Here is a 10,489-nt window from a genome sequence, read left to right as displayed (position 1 = left end):
GCGTCTCTTGGAGGACTGCCTTCGTGACCCCGTTACTCATCAAGGGACCACTGCCGTCTCATATTCACCACCACGCAGTGCATTGCGGCTCTTAAGAAATATTGAGGTTTAAAAAAAAAACAAATTCGATAAATGGCTGTTGGTATTTTGGTTTGCCGACTCCTGGTGTCGTCTGCGCGTGCTGTTTCTCGCCGATGAGCACCAAGAGGATGAAACCAGCCCATGCATCGTTATTGATATCCCGTTCACAGTCGACGATGCATCGGGCTTCCACACAAACTTCCTCCCCCTGGAAGTCTTTTCACGCTTACCAACGTATTACCTCTCTCTGTTCAAATGCGCGTTTAAACTTTAGTTTCTCCTGGATAAATACGTCAATTCTAGATTTGAAGTTTTCGTGACTGCAAGAATCCATACTCTTTGGTTTTTTCGGTAAAGTCACGTAGGTGAAAATAATAATAATAATAAAATAATAAATTCAAATAACTAAATGGATTTAGTTATTTTATTTCTATTTTATTATTTTAATTTATTAGTTTTATAACAAATTCACTTACATTTTGATTTAAAGCTTTCGTGACTGCAGGGAAAATAAAACAAAATATATATTAAACAATTATTTCCTTTTACGTGACTTTACCGAAAGAAACAAGAATATAAATTAACTTAGTTATTTTTATTTTATTTACATTTTTATTTTCACCTACGTGGCTTTACCGAAAGAACCAAATACGTTATTGTGAAGGCTTCCACTGCGGAGGAGATGGAGCAATACATTCACCTCGTCCGCAGTATATGCTGGGTGGATTATTACATTGCAGGATCGCGAGAGATGGCCTCGGCTTGCAAATGTTTCCATCAACAGTGGATTGACCATGGCTGATGATCATGAAGGCAGGCAAAGCTTACGTGGTAGCATTGTCTCCCAACTGCTGACGCGACCAAACGTGGCATGCATTCACTTTTGGCTGAGTCGACCTAGAGGGAAGACAATGCCCATGTTGAGATGCCACTTGCCTGATGACGTACAACGTGACCAGGAATCGACCCCCAATATGCCAACCACGCCCGGCCGCCTTCGTCTCCCCAGTGCTGATATTTTCACACCGAATCAGGTACTCAATTAAGGCTGAGTCGACCTACGGGCGAGATGTGAACTACCTCGCCTGGTATACAGGAGGTCGTGGGTTCGATCCCGACCCTGACGCCTGCTGCTGTATATTTCGCAGTTTGCGGTGTCTCTCTCACTCCGTGGCCGCGCGGATTTCCCCCCCTCCACATTTAGAGAACCACACAGTCCGGTGAGAGCATTTGGCTGCTATACATTTCCACGCGATAAAGATAAGCCACTTACTTCGTTGAGCTATCGTTTGTGATGGCCAGGGTCGCTTCTGGCAACAACAACAAACAATGCTACATAGCTCAGTGGGCCTTACCTGGTAAAAAATAATTTTTAAAGTGTTTGTAGTTTATAGAGTTTTTGTTTAACCGCACACGCGCACGAGCGCACGTGCGTCCGCGTGTCGCGAGGTGGCGCTACACGAACCGGGGGATGGGCCTCTTCCACGTCTCGAGACTCCTTCAAGGGGGTCAAGCCGCGACGCTTGGGATGTTTGGCCGATCCCGTGACAACCATGCACTACCGTGGTGGGGTCGGAGGGAGGAGGAGGAAGAAAGATGTTCAAGAGGGTGAAAAAAAATATTCCACTGGACATCTGTGAAGACGACTGGGCGTCTGTGAGAAAGAGATTCATAGCTCATCGGATTTTTCCGGGATAAATACAGATTCTGATCCGCACAGACGGGCGCGTTCCCCCCCAACCAACTTGCTGTACTGCCCAGTGGCTCTCTTTCAACGTTGCAACAAATCTCAACGTGATCCGCCAACCCTTCCTTTCGCAGCGCTGGATCGCTTCTGTGCACCACGGCATCATCACGCAGCCAGCAGTGGGTCGATAAAGGGATGAAACTGCAATTGTTACAATTCAAGCCACGTGAATAACTATAAAGCGATTCTTTAGTTCCTACATTTTGCGAAAAAATATCACAGCAACCATTGATGCACAAGTTTCACGTAACGTCTATTAACACAACGCACTCCACGCATTCGTCAATAACACTGTGGCCTTAAAATAAAATGTATAATAGGCGACGTTTTAGCCAAACGGCCCTTCTTCACAGTACACAATGATAGTACATTGCGCGAAACGTCACCAATTTTATATATGTCTAAGGTCAAAGCGTTAATGACGATTGCGTTGATTTTGTGTTCGCTGTTAATTGTGTAACACAACAAAAGCTATCGCGGCAGCGTCACCAAATAATTAGTTTCATTAATATCATCAATAACAAAATGATAATTTAAAAAAATAATTACCAGGGGGCACCCGGATTTGAACCGGGGACCTCTTGATCTGCAGTCAAATGCTCTACCACTGAGCTATACCCCCTTCCTGGCACAGAGCGGCTCCACGTGCCCTGTTACCGCCGCGACGCGGACGCAGCAGCAGCAGAAGACGCCTCCACGTGGTCCTCTCCCCTCCGGGGCGTGACATCGCCTCGCGTTTCCTTCCTTTGTACGGTCGCCTTCGACTGGCGCGTTGCGGCTCCGTCTCGTGTGCAGGATCTCGCGAGGATCACTCACGTGCCTCTCGCATCGCTTATCTCGTTTGTTCCGTCTCGTTATCTCCAATCCATGCTACGATTAAACACAATCTATGCCTCGAGTTTCCATAGCTGTCAACCCCTTATCCGTGCCCCTACCTTATTACAGACCAATTCAGACCTTATTGGTCACCCCGTGCCCCCCTTATAAATCTCAACGTTCATCCTACAAAGTCCCATCACGAGGGAGAAACACAAACAAATTGACACAAACAGAAATGTGACCGTATCTAAACGGATGTGCACCGTATGGACTTGAAAACGCAATTCCCCTGTACAAGAATACGGGGGTTAAACCGTATGGGTTGACAGCTACGAGTGTGGCTGGGCTCCTGTCCAGCCCAAAAAAAACTCGTCGTGTTGTTGTTGTTCGTGGGGCTGCTGCAAGTCGCTGCTACCGAAGCGAGATTGGTGACTGGCTCCATGGGATTGTCCGTGTAACAAACAAACATTGAGCGGAATAAGTTTGGAAGAAGTTCAGTGATAATACTAATAATTCTAGATAGTGACACCGATCACGTGGGAGCAAAAAATACAGAAGAGTGAACCGCGGTCCATTTAAAGTCGCTCTTGGTCATTTGTGCTCCTGTTAATGCGCTCTAAATAATTGGCCAGAATAGACTTACAATCCACCATATCGTTGCTCTGTGGCGGCTCCTGCCAGTCTGGAATTGCGAACATCATCATCAACATCATCATCATCATCAACATCATCATCAACATCATCATCATCATCAACATCATCATCAACAACGTCATCATCATCAACATCATCATAATCAACATCATCAACATCATCATCAACATGATAATCAACATCATCAATCATCATCAACATCATCAACATAATCAACATCATCATCATCAACATGATAATCACCATCATCAACATCATCATCAACATCATAATCATCAACATCATCAACATCATCATCAACATCATCAACAACATCAACAACATCATCATCGTCCTGCAGCAGTGTTCGATCCACACCAGGGACCGGCAACCTTCCAAAGAAGAAGAGCCCTTAATTATGTTTTTGTCTTTGACCAAAATTAGTTCGCGAGCCGCATCACACACGTAGGGCTACTTGTACACAAACACAGCAGCAGGTACACAGCAGGTGACAACAACACATCCTGACTTAAATAAACAAATTAAAGTGATGGCATTAAACCGTTTAACTTTGCGCAAGAGCGCAAAAGAGTGGTCACCACATCTACGCTTCTGTATAAGGAACAAAACGGTAAGACTTGTCCACAAATCTGGCTGTAGCCTGATGAAGCTAGTTGTAATTACTGGCGAAACATCGTACTCAGATTGTAAATGTTGTGGCTTGGCTCTCCAACACACCGGCGTGCTGTACTATTGACGAATTGGCCACGTTCTGTTTACGTGACAACCCTTACTAGTTCGCTGTGTCGGGTGGTGGCGGGTTTTAACGACACATTTATATATTTACGCGATCTAACCCAAAAACAACTCTATTATGGAGAATAAAACCGTGTCTATTTCGTGTATTCACACCCCCCTTAGCTATTCTTCAACAATACAGTTTGACAGTTGTCAATTTTGTTGTCACCAAGACATTCCACGGCGACCCATTCCCTGCCACACTTAAGCAAACGCTTATTATCTTTGCGTTAAATTGCGTTTAAGATCTACGTATTTGTTTGGTTTGTTTGTTTAGAAACGGCTGCCCGCAGCCAAACAGTCACCACAGCATTCGGCTTCGGAGGCGCAGTTTGCCGAGCCCCTTGGTCCACTCCGATTCCCCGAGGAGACACCGCGAGGTCCCAACCTCGCTCGTCTGGCCTCCGACCCACAAGCCACTCTCGCTTGGTCCGCTAAACTTCGTGCGCGCCGCGTTATGAACGGCGGCGCTGTCGATGGACGACGGAGCGACATATCGTGACGTTTAAAGTCGTGGAAACGGGTGAACAATTCGCGTCGTTGCGCACAATGTGAAACAACAACACAAATTAAATAATAGAATACGACGTTTCGATTGCAACACGAGCAATCGTCATCAGCCAAGAATGAATGAGAAAACAAACCTAGTAAACTTAGAGATATAATGCAATACAACACAGAGAGTCGGCTAACACAACAGTCAACACCCTACCTGTTTGATTACGTTCTTCCAAAGATTGCTAAATTTGAGAGAGGTTATATCCCAATTAGCTAAGTAACTGCCAGCGAAGGAAACGAAATTTAAACGTTCGCTCTGCCAGACGTTATTCGGCTCGCTGGTTACTCTGGGTGGCTGCACTGTGTACGATCAGTGAGCTGAGCAAGGTCGTTTGTCTCGCTCTAAGTTTCCGTATTGATTCACATTGCATCGTTATTTTATATTGACAAATTAATACGTGATTATTCACCGATGGCTCTCACGTGTCATATCATTTCACACGTAAGTCATCTCACGTATCCCCTGGAACATTGCCACGTTGCCCCCGGTTGAGAACCACTTGTGTAAGAAATGCATGTGCGGTGTTTTGTGCATTTTTGTTGTATGTGTGTGATGTAGAGCGACAGGCAGGTGCAACTGCGAATTATTCCCGGCAAATGTACGTCAAATAATACTACACCGGACGAACTGGATTCCGCGTTAACGACTTTCACCTGCACCCGTATGCGCGTCTGTATGTGTCCTGGATATAGCGGTCAGCGCGCTGCGTTACGCGTGTATATGTTGAACTTCTTTCGTGCAGTACGTAACCAACGGCGCACTTTTTCAGAAGCGACCTGGTCACACGTGATCGCTCAACAAAGTGGCTCAGCGTGTGGACATGTACAGCAGCCGAATACTCGAACTGCAATGTTTCTGAATGTGAATGACCCGGGGAACAACGCACGCGACCACGGGGAGAACACGCAGACTCCAAATATACAGCAGGAGGCGTCATGATCGGGATCAAACCCACGACCTCCTTAATAACAGGCGAGGGAGATAGCATCTCGCAGCCCCCCCCCTCCCGGACAATCGGCCACATACTGCACTCCTGTCCTCATGAGAGAGCCATTCCCGGTGGCATCACAAAGACAAAGATCCCCCGTATAGCCTTAACATACTGTTGGGGCAAGTGCTGTTTGAGAGCACCTATGAAGGCCGCAACGGTACACTAGGGGGTGGGTGGCCAGCACCACGCCCGACCGCCTTTGTCTTCCCAGTGGCGACGTTTACACCGCACCGAGTCACAACCACTCACTGTGCCACACCCGAAGCCGTTGAATGGATCGCTAACCTCGACATCAAACTACGGCTGCTTCCCCAGCCAGCGTCAACAACAGGAGCATCCGTATCACCACCATCATCACCACCATCATCATCAGCAGCAGCAGCAGCAGCATCATGAGCGTCATCAGCTGGGTCGGTCCGGGTCAGCGACCCGGAATATTATCCCCGCACCACCACATCAAGTATACTCTGATTGTGGCGACTATGCAGCAGTGCAATCGAACAGCGGCGCAGAAAAGATTCAGTGAGAGATCCAGCCCAGGATGGAATATACGTCTTTGGCAGGTGGAGAAGGATGATGGATGGATGGGTCTTTCTCTCGGACTTCACTGCCGCCCACCCCACCCCGCCCTGTGTCCCCCATGAGGTCGAGATCCGGGGCGAGTCGGGGCAGAGCCTCCGCTGGAACGATTACAGCTCAGAGAGAGGGTGGGATGGATGGTTGATGGATGGGATGGATGGTTGATCGGTGGGTTGGATGTATAAAAAAACTATGAAACGATGAAACTACTTTTATTTTAGCAGGCAAGGCCCCACCGAGTTGTGTACCTCTTTTTCAGAAGAGACCTGGCCACGAATGAAAGCTCAACGAAGTGGCTTAGCACGTGGACAATTATTGCAGGCAAATACTCTAAACGCGTGTTTCTAAATGTGGAGGGGAAATAACCGGAGGATCCGGAGAAAAATCCACGCGACCACGGGCGTCAAGTTGAATGGTTGATGGGTGGGATGGATGGTTGATGGGTCGGATGGATGGTTAGTAGGTTTGATGAATCGTTGAAGAGTGATGGCATGGTTGATTGTATGTATTTATGCTGAACTTCTTTCGCACAGTACGTAGCTAACCGTTCTAATCGGAGGTGTGACATGGATGTTTTAGGTGTGGGATGTATGTTTGATAGGTGAGATGATTAATGAGTGGACTAACTGCGAGCGATGCGGGATCGTCGGTTAATGGATGGGATGTCTGGTTGATGGATGGAATGTCTGGTTGATGGATGGAATGTCTGGTTGATGGGAGTTTTAAGGAGGCAACATTTGTGGGGACATTTTTTTTTGTACAGTTTCTGTGATGTTTTTTTAAAATTGTAAAACGCCTTAGGCCACGTTGCGAAAGTGACGACGAGAGATTGTGTTGTGTTATTTTTTATTTATTTTTACTGTCATTCGAGCCGACGACGTGAATTTCGCACAGTTTACGCCTCGACCCGGTGCCGTGAACCTACCAACGCGAGTCAGGCCGCGCTAGGAAAAGGCTCAATTCACCAACAGGCTGACTCTGAGTGAGAGCCTCACTCGTGCTAACGTGCTCACGTCAGACTTGGCAACGTGTCAGCCTTGGTTCACCTAAGCCGTGGTTGTATGGCTTACGTAAGAATCAGGTCAGGCGTTCAGAAGGGAAACTAAAAGCACGGGGCTAGAGCCGAGCCGAGCCGAACTGGTTCGTAGACTCGAGGTATAAGCGGGGGACGATCCAGGCTTAGGATTGGAATAAGCTAGACTCAAGTTAGCAGTGGTGGGGCAAGCCAAACTAGAGCTCGAACTCGCGTTGACTGGGAGCTTGCCAAAGGTTAGGATACAGGCGAGATAAGGTCGCCTCGGATTAAGCCGGGGTCTGGATTCGGTTAAACCGGAGTTAAGCTGAGCTAGGGAGAGTTGAGCAGGGATACAGACTTGGGTTTAGGACCGTTCAAGAGCTGGGAAACTTCAGGATAAACTCAGGTTTGTCCGAGCTGGGCTTAACGGCGGTTACAAGGACCTGTTCAGCTAAGCTCGAGTCGGGGGCGAGGCTGACCTGAGTTATTTCAAGCTTGTCTAGAGCCGGGGTGAGCTGAGCTAGGCTTATTTAACCTCACGCTGGGGTAGAAATCTCCGTCAAGCCAGGCAATACCTGGGCTGAGCTCGTTTATGCGTAGAGCTTCAGCTGTAGCTGAGGCTTAGACAAGCCGGGCAGGGCACCATGCGACTCCGCGCGGGGAGTGTGCCCCCCACACTGCGTCTGGCTCTGTGCCTCGCCGTGTCCCTGCAGGTGCCCCCCACCGGGACCCCCACCGCGGTCGCCTCGTCTCCCACCAAGAGGCCCGCGACCTTCTGGCCTCGCAGCAGCAGCAGCAGCTCGCGTGAGTCCCGAATAGAACCCGGGGTAGTCTCTGTTGTGCACTAACCTGCAACGTCAACCCCATCGCGTGAGCTTTCTTTAAAGGGGGGGGGGGGGGGGCGGGTGGTGGCGGGGGCACGACACAGTCAATGTTAAACACGCTGTAAATCGGTGCTGAATGCTGAACAGAATGAGTAAGCGATGTGATTTTCTTGCGGCTGTTGCTCATTGCGCTCTCTCGCTCGACGATGAAAGGCTGCTCCGTTACATAATTGTGCGGGGAAGGGGGGGGGGCAAGCCGCTTTCAGCCCCCCACCCGTCAACCCCCCTGTCTCACCCCCGCCCCTCTCAACCACCCTCCTCACCCCCTCTCTCTCTCTCTCAACCCCTCTGTCTCAACCCCTTTGTCTCACCCCCTTTGTCTCACCCCCCCCCCCCTCTCAACCACCCTCCTCACCCCCTCTGTCTCACCCCCCCCCCCTTGTTAACCAACCGTCTCACCCCCTTGTTTCCCAACAGCTCCATCTGTTCCGTTTGTACCTCAAGAGCAGAACGCAGGGCGCCCCATTGCCGAGCCTCCGGTATAGTGCACAGAGGACCCATCAGCCCCATCAGCTGCTGTGTGGTGCTCCGCTGCTACACCACCGCGGCGTCCAAAACAATCGCGCAAACGGTGGATACGAGATGTTAGCTACCTCGCCTGGTATACAGGAGATCTTGGGTTCGATCCCGACCCTGACGCCTGCTGTATATTTTGAGTTTGCGTACGTGATTATGATAAGCCACTGCGTTGAGCTATCATTGTGATTGCCAGGTAAAAAAAAAGTTTACTTTTTCGTTTTTACCAGTCGCACAGCTTAATCAGACACTGACATCTGACACTCAGAACCAGACATGTGCTATTGTCCCAGTAAAATTGCCAACCTTGATCCAACTCTGACACGTGGTCGGAACTGTTGGCCCGGCTTTGGCTGAACGTTGACCCAACGTTCCATGTTTACAGAGACCCTGCATCTCTGGGCATGGGGCCATTAAAATTAAACCCAATTAATCGAACAAGTGACGATTATCGCGATAACCGTTTGGCGCAACTTTGTACCGTAATTGTGTTTCCTATATCTTGACGGTATTGGGTTTGTTTGTGTTGCTTAATGTAACTACAATCGAGTTCACACTCGATGAGCCTTCTAGCCGTCGCCACTCTGGCAACCTCTACCGCACGTGCTGTCGCAAATCGTGATCTCATAGGGTCGCCACGTCGTCAGTTACATCGGAAAACGATTGCAAAGCGCGGATTTTATGCACAATTGTGTTATTTAATCACTATGTTGCTAATTATACCGATACGTTGCTGCTCCAACGTGGCATCACTTCTCGTGGTCCCTCCCCCCAAGTTGGAAGAACTTTGTTCAGTTAAAGGATCCTCTTCGCTGTTATTTCGTACACCTTTAATGGTGCTGTTTGCTGCTGTCCGCTTGGTGTTTTTTTACGTTTCAGTCCTGTTATCAGCAACCATTATATATAAACATTTAAAAATAAGAAACTGTGACTGGGGATCGTGCCCACTTGAGTAGTCGCTGTAACCGGGCCGTGTGCCCACGTGATGAGTCTCTGTAACCGGGCCGTGTGCCCACGTGATGAGTCTCTGTAACCGGGCCGTGTGCGCACGGTAAAAGTCGCTGTAACCGAGCCGTGTGCCCACGTGACGAGTCTCTGTAACCGGGCCGCGTGCCCACGTGATGAGTCTCTGTAACCGAGCCGTGTGCCCACGTGATGAGTCTCTGTAACCGGGCCGTGTGCGCACGGTAAAAGTCGCTGTAACCGAACCGTGTGCCCACGTGACGAGTCTCTGTAACCGGGCCGCGTGCCCACGTGATGAGTCTCTGTAACCGAGCCGTGTGCCCACGTGATGAGTCTCTGTAACCGTGCCGCGTGCGCACGGGATGAGTCTCTGTAACCGTGCCGTGTGCACGGGCACCACCCCCACCCCCACCAGGAGGAGCAGGGCGGCAGCGGCTTCTACTCGTGGCGCGCGCTCTCCGGGGGCGAGGCGCGCGCCCTCTGGGAGGAGCTCCCCGCGGAGCGGCCCGGCGTGCGCGCCCACCCTCTCCTGTCGCAGGCGACGCGGCGAGCCGACGTGAGTGAGACCCGGGCACAGCGCCGACCGCTGCAACGCGCCACGGGCAGCGCACGTCGTATGTAAGGGCATGCGTGCGGTGGCCTGGTATGCAGGAGGTCGTGGGTTCGATCCCGACCCTGGCAGCGTGTATATTTGGAGTTTGCATGATCTCCCTGTGGTCGCGTGGATTTTTATCCGGGTCCTCTCCATATTTAGAATCAACATCACGCGTTTAGAGTCTTTGGCCGCTGTGAATTTCCACGTGATAAGCCACTTGTCGTTGAGCTATCGTCTGTGGCTAGGTCACTTCTGACAAAGAGCGATATAGCTCAGTGGACCTTTGCTGGTTAAATGAACATAGTTTTA

At 49.7% G+C, this 10,489-nt stretch overlaps 1 non-coding gene across 1 annotated transcript; it reads right to left on the bottom strand.

Annotated features, from left to right (window-relative positions):
* Window positions 1-2,378: 2,378 nt before the first annotated feature.
* TRNAC-GCA (transfer RNA cysteine (anticodon GCA)) lies at window positions 2,379-2,450 on the bottom strand. Its single transcript has one exon. It is a non-coding gene; the product is annotated as a tRNA-Cys (tRNA).
* Window positions 2,451-10,489: the final 8,039 nt, after the last annotated feature.

The sequence above is a fragment of the Lampetra planeri genome, chromosome 2 (genome assembly GCF_965212315.1).
Source record: "Lampetra planeri chromosome 2, kcLamPlan1.2.h2, whole genome shotgun sequence".
Lineage (NCBI taxonomy): Eukaryota > Metazoa > Chordata > Hyperoartia > Petromyzontiformes > Petromyzontidae > Lampetra > Lampetra planeri.
The sequence above is the reverse complement of the archived record's forward strand: the minus strand, read 5'-3'. Positions and strand labels throughout refer to the sequence as shown.